Raw genomic sequence first — 14,572 nt, forward strand, 5'->3', positions numbered from 1 at the left:
GATCTGCCAATCCAATGGCCGCCCTCACCATCAGGCTAAGAATACCCCGAGCCAAGGAGACAAGTGAGCAGATGATCTGCCAATCCAATGGCCGCCCTCACTATCAGGCTAAGAATACCCTGAGCCAAGGAGACAAGTGAGCAGATGATCTGCCAATCCAATGGCCGCCCTCACTATCAGGCTAAGAATACCCCGAGCCAAGGAGACAAGTGAGCTGATGATCTGCCAATCCAATGGCCGCCCTCACTATAGACTGGGTATGCTGGGGAACTTTTCCAAATCCACAATTTAATTTCTTGTCTCCTAATATATTCTCTATCTCATCGCCATTCCAGCACACGTCTCCATCCATAGGCCAAATCCTCACGCTGACCCCATACCTCTCACTGCTGAGGGTTTTTTACCATTGTATCTAGACAATTCTCTGTGAGACAAACACATCTCCAGGCCAGAGCTAGTCCTGCGTCTCCTACAAGTATCCAGGCCCAGGCAGCTCAGAGGATTGTGTGAGGACTTCTATATATAATACAAAGAAACCAAAGAAAATGCTCAAGAGGGATAGATCAGTACTCTTCAAACAGTGGCTCCCCAACTATTGCAAAACTACAACTCCCAGCATGCCTTCCTTGCATTCCATCAGTGCATTCTGGTCCCCAAACTCTGGCTCTCCAGCTGTTTCAAAACGACAACTCCCAGCATGCCATTAGCCTTCCATGCTATCCACTGGTGGAGCCTATTCCCCAACTTGCAGCTCTACAGCTGTTGCTAAACTTCAACTCCCAGCATGCCCTGACAGCCTTCGGCTGTCAAGGCATGCTGGGAGTTGTAGTTTGGCAACAGCTATAGTAAGATGGCTTAGAGAACATGCTAGGAAAAATGTTCCTATTCACTCAGCACAAGCACAGATGTAGAAAATGACAAGGAACTAAACTACCAAGTCACCAACCTTTCCATTGTCGGTGCAGGTTGTAAAGGGTTAAATGGCGTCAGTAATTCTAAGTTGTGAAGGAGTCACCAGAACTATCCACGCTGTAGACTGTGGAGTTACCTGTAAGCCGGGCTCCCAAATCTCAGCTAAATCTGCTCGGTAATTACACCTCACACACACTCACTTTCCTTACAGTTTTCCTAGAAATGTAGATTTTAATTGCAATGAAACCTTAGAACCGACATTTACCCCGAGATGATATCAAGGTATAAAAGTCGCAGGAAAATCCGGGGAACAGCAACCAATTACTGGGTGGCACGTGGGGTTTCAGTAAGGAGATATTGTAGGCGTCCCTCTAGTATAGGTGTCCCTCTATATGCGTCCCCCTAGTTTATACGCCCCTCTATTATATGCGCCCCCCTAGTTTATACGCCCCTCTGTTATAGGTGTCCCCCTAGTTTATATGCCCCTTTATTATAGGTGTCCCCCTAGTTTATATGCCTCTCTATTATAGGCGTCCCCCTAGTTTATACGCCTCTCTATTATAGGTGTTCCTCTATTGTATAGACCCCTCTATTATAGGTGCCCCTCTAGTGTATGCACCCCTCTATTATTGGCACCCCTCTATCTCTATTATAGGGGTCCATCTAGTGTATGAGCCCCTCTATTATAGGCGCCCCTCTATCTCTATTATAGGTTTCCCACTATTATAGGCGTGCCTCTATTATAGGTTTCCCTCTATTATGGATCCCATCTATTATAGGTTTCCCTCTATTATGGGTGCCCCTCTATTATAGGTGCCCCTCTATTATAGGCGTCGCTCTAGTGTATGCATCCCTCTATTGTATGTGCCCCACCATTTGAGGTGTCCCTCTATAATAGGCGTCTCTCTATTGTATGTGCCCCTCTATTATAGTCACCCCTCTATTATAGTCACCCCTCTATTATAGGCGTTCCTCTATTGTATGAGCTGAGCTTGGTTTTTGTATTGGGCTGTAATCACACCTGCAGTTTTTTTTAGCCAAAGCTGCAGACAGTGAATATACTGTTAATTTTCTCTAATAATTGGTGTTGCAGATGCGGATCATGTATTGTAAAATTAGAAGTGTGCCGCATGATGTTACTCCGGCTGATTTTACAGCATACGGATGTCATCTCATCGACTCATTTTCTGCCTTTGGCTTAAATTACTGCATCAAAAACTGCCTAATGTGACCGGCCTCTTATAATGAAGACATATATGAAGTAAATAACCTACCGATATATCCCTGTCCGCAGGAGTCCGTCACCAGCGCCAGTGCTGACCAGACACGTCCATCCCTGTAATAGAAGTGAGTTGTGTTATTATAGGACGCTTGTGTTATCCTCACACTGGACACATCCTCCTCCTCCTCGGTGACCTCCCTCCCTCTGTCCTCCTCCTCCTCACCATGTGAGAGGGACAGCGATCCCTGAAAGTACCTGCACTAAATAATGCCTCCAATTCCCTCCTCTCCTGTGAGGTTATGTTCACACATGGCCAAAACGCTGCAGATTTGTTGTGGATTTTTCGAATTAAGTTCAATGGGAAAGTGAAAATCAGTAACAAACCTGCGACAAATCAGCAAATCAGCAGCGTGTCGGCCATGTGTGAACGCGCCCCAAGGCTCCATCATGTGATTTCTGTTAAAGAAAATCACAGATATGCACACAGAAATCTATGGAAGGAAAACGCTACGACTGACGAAAACGCTAAACGCATAACGTGCTGCTGTGGAAAAGCAGGAAAACGCCAACATACCCTAAAAAAAGCAACATGCGAGGAGTGAACCCATAAGATGTGACACTGCACGTAATGTTAGTGGTGCCGCATTACAACTGCAACATAGCATGACTGCGACGCAACAGACACAGGAATAAAATCCACCCTCGGGGCGAGGGCGACAGCAAGTGTTACCCGAGTTGTGCCACCAAAATATTTAATGCGACCTGTTGCGAGACATTATTACAGATGTGACTTGCATGGTAATTGCGATGTGTCCCACCATTCACTGTCATTACACCTGATGGGTTTATGGTCAGAAGTCGCACTTGCTGTATTATCCTTGTCCTCAATGGGAGTTGTCTTGTTGGCAGCCAGGTTGTATCTGTAATAAGTGATGCGACTTGTATCACCAGCCACATGCAGCAGGACATCAGGGGGAATCCCTGATAACCTTCACCCCCCTGTTAGGACGTCCACATACACGTATGACAGTACCGCACACGTGACACAGTCACTTAGTGATTCCCCATCTGTTTACATTGTTAAGACGTGTCACGTGTCGTGTCTGGTAGGGAGCGGGGAAGTAACCCATCTGCATCCAGAGGCTACGTATAAAAACGCCAGAGACGTTCCAGCAGTAAACACGGGGAGCTGCCCGGGCACACAGATGCCAACACGCTATATAAACATAACGCACAGAATACTTCCTGCAGCAAATCCCATGGGTCACGCCAGCTAATATCTGCCGCACCAGCAGCCGTCACACGCCACGCACCCTTAAAGACACAGATTTATAATTATATATATATTTTATGCTGAACACAAGATATTTTGATTGCTTATAAGTACACTGCAATACTATGGTATTACAGTGTCCTGTTAGGTCTGTGATCGACTAGTACAGTCTGCTGTGGCAGTCAGTGATGGTAGAGTGTGCATTGCAGCCACACAAACCTTAAGAAGGCCCATGGCACCCCAATATTACCTTCTGGGGGTGCTGATTAGAATTGACACCAATAACCACCTAGATGCTGTCTTCATGAAGGACTGTGGCATCTAGAGGGATAAATCTTTGGAATCCTCTAGAACACCGGTCACTGATATGAATGTCAGCTACCAGCTAACCTTAAAGGGGGTCATCCCAGGATTTAAAGTGTTCCTGTTATTTGGAAAAACTTTTGATGTGTTAAAACATGTGAACAGCTTTGCTTTCTGGGGGTCTCTGTGTTTTGTACTTCTGGTTGGTCCTATGGATACGGGGTAATTTTACATCTTTGGATAGATAACCCCTTTAAGGGCCCAGATGATAGTGCTGAACTTTATGGCGGAACCTTCCCACACATATTGCGTTATTCACTGTGTACCAGTGGCGGTTCTCTCATTGTCAGACGCCTCGGTTTCCTTGTATCGTTAGGACGTTGTGATAACTTTTCTTCATATCAGAAGCTCTGAACAAATATTATTGTCTCCCATCTGGATAAATATTACTTAACGCCTTATTGCAGAAACCAACATGGAGATAGGCCCTGCCCCTTCCTGATTAGGCCACACCCACACAACAAGGTCCCTACTTATCTAATGCAATTTATAGCAAAATATACGTACAACGCAACAACCAAGACCGTGGCGACCATGGCAACCAATCACAATCCAGCTCTTATTTCTCAGAGGCCACTTTAAAAATGCAGCGTTCCTCCCTGTTATAACCAGATCTCCAGGCCCCAGACTGTGAATCCCCTTCCATACAGTTCTGGGATATAACCCTGGGCTGCCTCTAGTTACTGTATACTGGGGTGGGGGACTCTAACAGGACAGAACAGCAGGGGGCGCCATGATGTCATCTCAGATGTCACTGTACATTATAATACTGTAACTATTATAAACCCACATCCATCCTGTGATAGACTGTTGGGACTGGGATTCAGGGGTGGACATAGCCTCTGTCCTGGGGTCCACCGCCACCATATTAGATTCCAGTTATAGCTCACAGTGGCTGGTGGATGGTTGTAGAGACATAAGGGGGCGCTCTATGGGGCCATAAGGGGGCGCTCTATGGGGCCTCGAGGGGGCGCTCTATGGGGCCTCTGTTCTTACACAGGGGCTTCTGCATTCTCTGTTCACCTCTGGCCATGTCCGTCTTTCCCTGAGACACACACTCGGTTTCTGAGAAATAGTGCTATATAAATGTCACTGGATCTAGGGAAATGGTCCCCAATATAATAACTTCAGTCCATATCGGAGTAATACTGAGCGACGCCGGCACACAGTGCAATAATACATGATATGACTAGTGACCACATCGGTACACACACAACATACTGCTCCTCCTATGTAATAGTCTGCTGCAGCCCCCGCTATACTGACTATATACATGCATGTGACTTGGGATTATAATGGCCTCATGCATGCATACGTACGTGATTATAATGGGCATGGAGACATATACAGATATGATTATATAAGCTATACATGTATATAGATGTGATTATAACAAACATGGAAATATACACGTGTGATCATTATGGATATACATACATACAGACATACATGTGATTATAATGGAAGACATACAGACCTAAATGGACTTACAGTACACAGATGGGATGATAATGGCTATACATGTACATAGATGCATACATACGTGATCATTATGGATAGACAGACATGTATTGTACACACGATTATAATGGAGACATACACAGCTGTGATCTACATAGACATAAAACACATACATATACACAAGTAGACCTACATACCTAAAAGTACGCCCGTACATACACACACTGATCATACGTACAGATACATATACAATCATACATGCATGTACATAACAGCACATATACTGTATACATATAAACACACAGAGAGGCAGATGCACATATAAAATATAGACACTATGTATCACGTGGACAGTATACAGATAGTACACATATACATGCAAACACACAGACCTGCACATAACAGTGACAGGAAGGCAGATGCACACATACTATATATAATATATACACTGTATAATGTGGACAGTATACAGATAGCACTGTCCTGCTGCACCCACACACAATAGAGCAGTGACTGTGAAATCTCCAGCATGGCACATGGCTGGGACTCTTTACCTGTTGTACAGGTGAGGAGGATCCCAGAGATTTATCCGGACATCTAGAGGGGTCTCTCAGTACTCTGGGGGGCTGCAGGAACTAGTATAATCCTTCTCCAGCAGGCTGGCATAGCCGGGGGTTATCCTGGAGGTACTGCCAGTCCTGAGAGCAGAAGGAGAGGGAGCTGCTGTAACCTGGAGGAGTGGCTGCCAGGGACAGAGGAGGAGGGGATGGCAGCGCCTGGCAGGACTGGAGAGGCACCACCTGTTGCCAACCTGGCTTATACACAGAGCTAGACGGTAGCTGAGGCTCCCGGTACCTGTGTCAGTAACTATAGGTGGAGGCTCCTGGTGTCAGTATCTATAGGTGGAGGCTCCCAGTGTCAGTATCTATAGGTGGAGGCTCCCAGTGTCAGTATCTATAGGTGGAGGCTCCAGGTGCCAGTGTCAGTATCTATAGGTGGAGGCTCCTGGTGTCAGTATCTATAGGTGGAGGCTCCCAGTGTCAGTATCTATAGGTGGAGGCTCCCGATGCCAGTGTCAGTATCTATAGGTGGAGGCTCCCGATGCCAGTGTCAGTATCTATAGATGGAGGCTTCCAGTGCCAGTGTCAGTATCTATAGGTGGAGGCTTCCAGTGCCAGTATCTATAGGTGGAGGCTCCCAGTGCCAGTGTCAGTATCTATAGGTGGAGGCTTCCGATGCCAGTGTCAGTATCTATAGATGGAGGCTTCCAGTGCCAGTGTCAGTATCTATAGGTGGAGGCTTCCAGTGCCAGTATCTATAGGTGGAGGCTCCCAGTGCCAGTGTCAGTATCTATAGGTGGAGGCTCTTGCTCCCAGTGTCATTATCTATAGGTGGAGGCTTCCGGTGCCAGTGTCAGTATCTATAGGTGGAGGCTCTTGCTCCCAGTGTCATTATCTATAGGTGGAGGCTTCCGGTGCCAGTGTCAGTATCTATAGGTGGAGGCTCCCAGTGCCAGTGTCAGTATCTATAGGTGGAGGCTCCCAGTGCCAGTGTCAGTATCTATAGGTGGAGGCTCCCGGTGTCAGTGTCAGTATCTATAGGTGGAGGCTCCCGGTGTCAGTGTCAGTATCTATAGGTGGAGGCTCCCAGTGCCCGTGTCAGTATCTATAGGTGGAGGCTCCCGGTGCCAGTGTCAGTATCTATAGGTGGAGGCTCCTGCTCCCAGTGTCAGTATCTATAGGTGGAGGCTCCCAGTGTCAGTATCTATAGGTGGAGGCTCCCAGTGTCAGTATCTATAGGTGGAGGCTCCCAGTGTCAGTATCTATAGGTGGAGGCTCCCGGTGTCAGTGTCTATAGGTAATGTAGTAAGCCGGCCGCAGCAGGCTACAGGACTTTAGGAATCCCGGCTTGGTGTCAGTATCTATAGGTGGAGGCTCCCGATGCCAGTGTCAGTATCTATAGGTGGAGGCTCCCGATGCCAGTGTCAGTATCTATAGATGGAGGCTTCCAGTGCCAGTGTCAGTATCTATAGGTGGAGGCTTCCAGTGCCAGTATCTATAGGTGGAGGCTCCCAGTGCCAGTGTCAGTATCTATAGGTGGAGGCTCTTGCTCCCAGTGTCATTATCTATAGGTGGAGGCTTCCGGTGCCAGTGTCAGTATCTATAGGTGGAGGCTCCCAGTGCCAGTGTCAGTATCTATAGGTGGAGGCTCCCAGTGCCAGTGTCAGTATCTATAGGTGGAGGCTCCCGGTGTCAGTGTCAGTATCTATAGGTGGAGGCTCCCGGTGTCAGTGTCAGTATCTATAGGTGGAGGCTCCCAGTGCCCGTGTCAGTATCTATAGGTGGAGGCTCCCGGTGCCAGTGTCAGTATCTATAGGTGGAGGCTCCTGCTCCCAGTGTCAGTATCTATAGGTGGAGGCTCCCAGTGTCAGTATCTATAGGTGGAGGCTCCCAGTGTCAGTATCTATAGGTGGAGGCTCCCAGTGTCAGTGTCAGTATCTATAGGTGGAGGCTCCCAGTGTCAGTGTCAGTATCTATAGGTGGAGGCTCCCAGTGTCAGTGTCAGTATCTATAGGTGGAGGCTCCCAGTGTCAGTGTCAGTATCTATAGGTGGAGGCTCCTGGTGCCAGTGTCAGTATCTATAGGTGGAGGCTCCCAGTGTCAGTATCTATAGGTGGAGGTTCCCGGTGCCAGTGTCAGTATCTATAGGTGGAGGTTCCCGGTGCAAGTGTCAGTATCTATAGGTGGAGGCTCCCAGTGTCAGTATCTATAGGTGGAGGCTCCCGGTGCCAGTGTCAGTATCTATAGGTGGAGCCTCCCAGTGTCAGTATCTATAGGTGGAGGCTCCCAGTGTCAGTATCTATAGGTGGAGGCTCCCAGTGTCAGTATCTATAGGTGGAGGCTCCCGGTGCCAGTATCTATAAGTGGAGGCTCCCAGTGGCAGTGGCAGTATCTATAGGTGGAGGCTCCCAGTGGCAGTGGCAGTATCTATAGGTGGAGGCTCCCAGTGTCAGTGTCAGTATCTATAGGTGGAGGCTCCCAGTGTCAGTGTCAGTATCTATAGGTGGAGGCTCCCAGTGTCAGTGTCAGTATCTATAGGTGGAGGCTCCTGGTGTCAGTGTCAGTATCTATAGGTGGAGGCTCCCGGTGTCAGTATCTATAAGTGGAGGCTCCCAGTGGCAGTGGCAGTATCTATAGGTGGAGGCTCCCAATGTCAGTATCTATAGGTGGGGGCTCCTGGTGTCAGTGTCAGTATCTATAGGTGGGGGCTCCTGGTGTCAGTGTCAGTATCTAAAGGTGGAGGCTCCCAGTGTCAGTGTCAGTATCTATAGGTGGAGGCTCCCAGTGTCAGTGTCAGTATCTATAGGTGGAGGCTCCCAGTGTCAGTGTCAGTATCTATAGGTGGAGGCTCCTGGTGTCAGTGTCAGTATATATAGGTTGAGGCTCCTGGGGGCAGAAACTTTCCTTGTCCCTACAGTCTAACTACCTCACTGTATAAGATCTACTGTGTATACAACAATGCAAGAAAGGATAGAGTGTTGCTGAGTGATGTCACCTTATATGATGACATCACTGCTCATTGCTCCCATATAGATGATCTAGTGTAGTGGGAACTGACTTTCATTACATCATTGTGAAATTATAATGCATTATTGTGTTCCATATACTATATCCATTGTAAAGTGACATCACTGGCTGTGTGATGACATCATTATGCTGTTATTATAGAGCACCATTGTATCTCATATATACACCTGTGTAGAGTGATGTCATACTAGGTGATGACATCATTGTGCAGTTATAATACGCCATTGTATTTCATATATACAGTGATGTCATACTAAGTGATGTCTTCATTGTACAGTTGTTTTTCTATTGCATATATAATATCCATTGTAGAGTGACATCACTCTTTGTGATGACCTCATTGCACAGGTACCATAATGTGTTATTGTATTACATATATACTATCAATGTAGTGATGTCACTCTGTTGTAGAATTGTAGAGTGATGTCATTGTGCATCACTGTATTCCATAGATAGCACTACCGGTCTCTTATGTTGCGGTGGGGCTCCCAGGTGTAAGGGCCTGGATGATGTACTGCAGCCTCAGTGACCCCACAAACATATATATATACACTCACCGGCCACTTTATTAGGTACACCATGCTAGTAACGTGTTGGACCCCCTTTTGCCCTCAGAACTGCCTCAATTCTTGGTGGCATAGATTCAACAAGGTGCTGGAAGCTTCCTCAGACATTTTGGTCCATAGTGACATGATGGCATCACACAGTTGCCGCAGATTTGTCGGCTGCACATCCATGATGCCAATCTCCTGTTCCACCACATCCCAAAGATGCTCTATTGGATTGAGATCTGGTGACTGTGGAGGCCATTGGAGTACAGTGAACTCATTGTCATGTTCAAGAAACCAGTCTGAGATGATTCTAGCTTTATGACATGGCGCATTATCCTGCTGAAAGTAGCCATCAGATGTTGGGTCCATTGTGGTCATAAAGGGATGGACATGGTCAGCAACAATACTCAGGTAGGCTGGGGCGTTGCAACCATGCTCAATTGGTACCAAGGGGCCCAAAGAGTGCCAAGAAAATATTCCCCACCCCATGACACCACCACCACCAGCCTGAACCGCTGATACAAGGCAGGATGGATCCATGCTTTCATGTTGTTGACGCCAAATTCTGACCCTACCATCCGAATGTCGCAGCAAAAATCGAGACTCATCAGACCAGGCAACGTTTTTCCAATCTTCTACTGTCCAATTTCGATGAGCTTGTGCAAATTGTAGCCTCAGTTTCCTGTTCTTAGCTGAGCGGAGTGGCCCCCGGTGTGGTCTTCTGCTGCTGTAGCCCATCTGCCTCTGAGTTCGCCGTACTGTGCGTTCAGAGATGCTCTTCTGCCTACCTTGGCTGTAACGGTTGGCTATTTGAGTCACTGTTGCCTTTCTATCAGCTGGAACCAGTCTGCCCATTCTCCTCTGACCTCTGGCATCAACAAGGCATTTCCGCCCACAGAACTGCCGCTCACTGGATGGTTTTTCTTTTTCGGACTATTCTCTGTAAACCCTAGAGATGGTTGTGCGTGAAAATCCCAGTAGATCAGCAGTTTCTGAAATACTCAGACCAGCCCTTCTGGCACCAACAACCATGCCACGTTCAAAGGCCCTCAAATCACCTTTCTTCCCCATACTGATGCTCGGTGTGAACTGCAGGAGATTGTCTTGACCATGTCTACATGCCTAAATGCACTGAGTTGACGCCATGTGATTGGCTGATTAGAAATTAAGTGGTAACGTGCAGTTGGACAGGTGTACCTAATAAAGTGGCCGGTGTATAATATATATATATATATATATATATATATATATATATATATACACCCAGGTCTCATGGTGCGTTCCCAGCCAGGGCAGGTGATTTACCACTCTAATATTTCCTGGTGTTCTTCTCAGTGTGTGTGTGTGTGTGTGTGTGAGTTTGTGTGTGTGTGTGTGTGTGTGTGTGTATATATATATATATATATATATATATATATATATATATATATATATATATATATAGGCTCAGGGACAAGTCCCTATTGTTGTGGTATTCTGGTAAACACCAACAAGGAGCAGACGCCATGGAGATTTTGCACAATGACCGACACATTCGGGGTCTTTGTCTGGCTTCACAAGAGTTCGGATCTCAGGTGTCGCCTTCACCGTCAGCTCCGTCTCAAGTTCCCGGATAATTCTGTAATAACCGAGCTTCATGGACACTTACAATGGGAAAGATACAATAATCACTTAATGTGAGACGACTATTGTGTGGATCCATTGTGCAGCAAGGTAATGAACTGTAATAAATGGAAGTCATGTGACCCTTTGTTGTAATTTGTTGCTGGGATCGTGGCTGGTTATGGGACCACACCATGTTGGATAGATGGGTGCATTAGGGACTAACACCTGTTACACCCACTAGGATTTATGGTACTTAGTTTTAGATCTAACCCCCGACCACGAGTATCCAAGCAGGACCCCCCCCCCCCCCAAAGTATCCATGCAGGACCCACCCCCGAGGAAGCAAGCAGGACCCACCCCCGAGGAAGCAAGCAGGACCCACCCCCGAGGAAGCAAGCAGGACCCACCCCCGAGGAAGCAAGCAGATCCACCCCCGCTTCACACCATATGGTTTCTCAGGTGGTGACATAAACGGACCTTAAAGTAAATGTACCATGAGGTACATTCGACTTTAGTATTACCCATGTATAGAACAGCATCGGCGTGGGGAAGCTGGTGCCGCGGTCTGTTTTTTGAACCGTGGCCCGTTTCCTGTGTATGGAGCTGTTCTATTCATCTGCGCTCCGCTCTGTGATCTCCAGGGGGCGCTCACACAGGCCTGCACATCAGAAAAGGGGGGATACTGCTACAGGAGGAGGTGCGGGCTCAGAAGGAGCTCCCTCGGAAGTTAACCACGGTGTTCACCGATACCAGGTCCAGGTCAGATCGCGGGGCCCTTTGATTGGTCGCGTCATCACCAGGGTGGCGCTAATGGATCCAGTTTGCGGAGATGAGAAATAAAAAATCAATAACGTATCAGGAGATGAAACTCAGTAGAGGGGGGCAGTATAGAATATTTGGGGCCAATCTGCGTCTTCACAGCTACTACAGAGATATAACTCCCAGAGGTTGTCAGCGCATGCTGGGGGTAGCAGCTCCGCATCCTACTGGGGGCAGCAGCTCCGCATACTACTAGGGGCAGCAGCTCCGCATCCTACTGGGGGCAGCAGCTCCGCATCCTACTGGGGGCAGCAGCTCCGCATCCTACTGGGGGCAGCAGCTCCGCATCCTACTGGGGGCAGCAGCTCCGCACCATACTGGGAGCAGCAGCTCCGCATCCTACTGGGGGCAACAGCTCCGCATCCTACTGGGGGCAGCAGCCCCGCATCCTACTCGGGGCAGCAGCTCCACATCCTACTGGGGGCAGCAGCTCCGCATCCTACTGGGGGCAGCAGCTCCGCACCATACTGGGAGCAGCAGCTCCGCATCCTACTGGGGGCAGCAGCTCCGCATCCTACTGGGGGCAGCAGCTCCGCACCATACTGCGAGCAGCAGCTCCGCATCCTACTGGGGGCAACAGCTCCGCATCCTACTGGGGGGCAACAGCTCCGCATCCTACTGGGGGGCAGCAGCTCCGCATCCTACTGGGGGCAGCAGCTCCGCATCCTACTGGGGGCAGCAGCTCCGCATCCTACTGGGGGGCAGCAGCTCCGCATCCTACTGGGGGCAGCAGCTCCGCATCCTACTGGGGGGCAGCAGCTCCGCATCATACCGCGGCCCGTTTCCCGTGTATGGAGCTGTTCTATTCTCGGGTATCACGCCGGGGATGAGGCACTCGAGGAAACCCCTGCCCTTCTATGACGTGGCCCCATTGATTCTAATGCCCCGACCTGGCACCTGTGAATAGAACAGCGCCGTACACGGGACACCAGGCTGCAGTACAAAAAATGGACCGCGGCACCGGCGCCGTTCTATACATGGCTAATATTGATGGTACATTCGTTGTAAATGAGTCAACAGAATCCTATGGTGTGAGGTTTGGGCACCTAGTGTTTGTATCCCCCTCCTCTTTCTTGGGTTACTAGTAGTAACTGGTGAAGGGCTCAAGAGTTAGCAGCAGAGGTAAAACTCAGGGAGCAGACAGGCCACAGGCTGGGCAGTGTGCCCCAACATAGTGATCATCACAGCCTCCAGACGTGCATTGCAGCAGCTGGAGAGCCATGGGTTAATCTTTTAGGGCAGGATGGGAGTTGTAGTTCTGCAGCAGTAGGTTAGCCATGGGTTAAATCTTTTGGGGCAGGATGGGAGTTGTAGATGTGCAGCAGCTGGAGAGCCATGGGTTAATCTTCTGGGTGCCAGGGCAGGATGGGAGTTGTAGTTGTGCAGCAGCTGGGGAGCCATGGGTTAATCTTTTGGGGCAGGATGGGAGTTGTAGTTGTGCAGCAGCTGGCGAGCCATGGGTTAATCTTCTGGGTGCCAGGGCAGGATGGGAGTTGTAGTTGTGCAGCAGCTGGAGAGCCATGGGTTAATCTTTTGGGGCAGGATGGGAGTTGTAGCTGTGCAGCAGCTGGCGAGCCATGGGTTAATCTTCTGGGTGCCAGGGCAGGATGGGAGTTGTAGTTGTGCAGCAGCTGGAGAGCCATGGGTTAATCTTTTGGGGCAGGATGGGAGTTGTAGCTGTGCAGCAGCTGGAGAGCCATGGGTTAATCTTTTGGGGCAGGATGGGAGTTGTAGTTGTGCAGCAGCTGGAGAGCCATGGGTTAATCTTCTGGGTGCCAGGGCAGGATGGGAGTTGTAGTTGTGCAGCAGCTGGAGAGCCATGGGTTAATCTTTTGGGGCAGGATGGGAGTTGTAGCTGTGCAGCAGCTGGCGAGTGCTGGGTTGGATAGGATACATGGCATTGGGTATGTGTTGTGCTGTCGGCCTGTGATCCGGGCTGTGCTGTGAGTATCCGCTGTGGTGGTCAGTGGTCACATCTTGTCCATTGTCCTGATCTCCGCCATCTGTCACCCCTGTAGAGTAATACATAGTAACAGGCTAGAGATCCTGGATACAATACGCTGTGTGTGAATGGAGGCTGAGCTCCCCCCCATAGGCATCGGATTCTTCTTTCCTTTCTCTTTATTTGCAATCAAAACTGATTTCCTTGGACTTAAAAGGTTTCTGCGTTTTCTAATATTTGCCTTTAAGGGTTCAGTGATGTCTCCCGGGGAACAAGAACGAGTCTGGTGGGACAGTGACGTGTATGGATGTGGGGGGTCTTCTATATCAGCTTCCGGGTCTCCCATGTTCTGCAGAACTATCAGACTTGTGGAGGAGCTTGTGCCGGACTATCAGAGGAACAGAGTGCTGCATGTGGGAGTTCCTAAACCATCAGATGCCGGATTATTAGACAGCTACTTGTCCTTATATGTTATATAGGAGAGGAGAAGTAGTGGGGTATAATGCAGACCCCCTGAATGCTATGTCCATAAGAGATACGGGCGATTGCGGCTCTGTATACTGTTCTTACATTGTATCAGGTATCTCATCCCCGGCTCTGAATGAGAGCTCTGTCTGCAGGGTAAGAACACGTGTAACAAGACGGCTGGGGCTCGTACCCCCTGGGGTAGGGTTATCAACAGCTGCAAAACTACAACTCCCAGCAGCATAGACATACTGCTGGGTAGCACTGCTCTACAGATACAGAAAAGAAAGTTACTATACCTACACAACAGGGATTCCTTACTGTAAGAGCAGTGACACAATAGAGCTCTCTATAGATTCATTGCTGTAAGAG

The 14,572-nt window shown here is 48.7% G+C and overlaps 1 protein-coding gene and 1 long non-coding RNA gene across 2 annotated transcripts in view; one reads left to right on the forward strand and one right to left on the reverse strand.

The window, feature by feature from the left end:
- The window catches only part of TC2N (tandem C2 domains, nuclear), a 36,073-nt gene extending 30,119 nt beyond the window's left edge, over positions 1 to 5,954 (reverse strand). The window contains exons 1-2 of the mRNA XM_069950419.1: positions 5,786 to 5,954; positions 2,187 to 2,248 (exon numbers count right to left, since the gene is read on the reverse strand). The gene's annotated coding sequence lies outside the window, so the exon portion shown is untranslated. The remainder of the gene's footprint in view (positions 1 to 2,186; positions 2,249 to 5,785) is intronic.
- Positions 1 to 14,572, forward strand: part of LOC138770775 (uncharacterized) — a 170,833-nt gene that overhangs the window by 48,464 nt on the left and 107,797 nt on the right. The window lies entirely within an intron of this gene.

This window comes from Dendropsophus ebraccatus, chromosome 13 (assembly GCF_027789765.1).
Source record: "Dendropsophus ebraccatus isolate aDenEbr1 chromosome 13, aDenEbr1.pat, whole genome shotgun sequence".
NCBI lineage: Eukaryota > Metazoa > Chordata > Amphibia > Anura > Hylidae > Dendropsophus > Dendropsophus ebraccatus.